Genomic DNA, 1550 nt, shown 5'->3' on the forward strand with positions numbered 1-1550 from the left:
ATCTTAGTTCCCTGACCAGGGATTGAACCCACAGAAGTGGAAGCGTGAGGTCTTAACCACTGGACTGCCAAGGAAGTCCCTGGCCTCCACTTCTGCTGTGTGCTGCTCCTCAGCCTGGAGCACTGCCCCCTGCCCCCCAGCCCCTGCAACCCTAATTTATCCTAAAAGTCTCCATTTACTCATTCTTTCTTCAGGGCGACCCTCTCAGGTCTTCCAGTTCTGGGTTAGGGACCCCTTTTAGGTTCTGCCTTAGCAACTGTCACTTCCCTCATCACTCACAGTATTAGATTGTGACTCACAGAGGCCTGAGGACATCACTGAATGTTCTGCATCCCTCTGGACCTTCAGTGTCAGAGTAGCAACTGATGAGTTTATTGATTGAAGGCATGTTCTTTGCTTTCCAGGAGTTTACAATCTGTTTGATGGGAGGGCTGAAGACTACACTGAACACACACAGAACTGCAAAGCCAGCAGTTCAGCGAGTCTCTGCAGTGAGTGAGTTTCTGGGAAGATTTTGCCCAAAGTTAGTGAGATCATAGAGGACAGGGAGTGTTGAGAGCCAAGACTGAGGAAGCAAGCAGGGGGCCAATCACAAAGGCCTCTGTAAGCGAGATGAAAGAGTGTGGAGTCATTGGAGCACAGTAGGTGACAAAGGCGAGTTTTAAGGGAGGGAGATTGGCTTTCCTCAAAGCTAACCACGACAAAACAATTACACACATCTTATCTGCACAGTCCAGCCCTTAACGACCTTCTTTTCCTCCAGGGTATTGGGAAGCCTCAGTTTTCAGACCCACTCAGATGTGTCACATCCCAGCTCTGCCCCTCACCAGCTGTGCGACCTTATATGAGTTAGTTCAGTCCTCCAAATGTCAATATTGTCATAGAAATAACAGGAACAGGAACAGGACCTACTTATCTGGATTTGTGAGAATTAAAGGAGATAATAAAACACAGGGACTGGAATAGAATACAGAAGTAAATTATAATGGCAGTGGTCAGTAACAGCAACAGGGGTAGGCATAATAGGAGTGCCACACATGAAAAGGTGCTCAACATCACTGATTATCAGAGAAATGAAATCAAAACGAGGATGAGGTATCACCTCACACCCATCAGAATGGCCATCATCAAAAAGTCTACAAATAATAAATACTGGAGAGGGTGCAGAGAAAAGGGAACCCTCCCACAATGTTGATGGGAATGTAAACTGGTACAGCCACGATGGAGAACAGCACCTTAAAAAACTAAAAATAAGAGTTACCACATGATCTACAGTCGTACTCCTGGGCATATATCGGGAGAAAACTCTAATTCAAAAAGATATCTGCACCCCAGTGTTCATAGCAGCACTATTTACAATAAGCAGGCCATGGAAGCAACCTGGATGTCCATCAACAGAGCAATGGATAAAGAAGATGTGGTACATATATACAGTGGAATATTACTCAGCCATAAAAAAGAATGAAATAATGCCATTCGCAGCAACATGGATGGACCTACAGATTGTCACACTAAGTGAAGTAAGCCAGACAGAGAAAGACAAATATCAT

This window comes from Hippopotamus amphibius, chromosome 4 (genome assembly GCF_030028045.1).
Source record: "Hippopotamus amphibius kiboko isolate mHipAmp2 chromosome 4, mHipAmp2.hap2, whole genome shotgun sequence".
Classification (NCBI taxonomy): Eukaryota; Metazoa; Chordata; class Mammalia; order Artiodactyla; family Hippopotamidae; genus Hippopotamus; species Hippopotamus amphibius.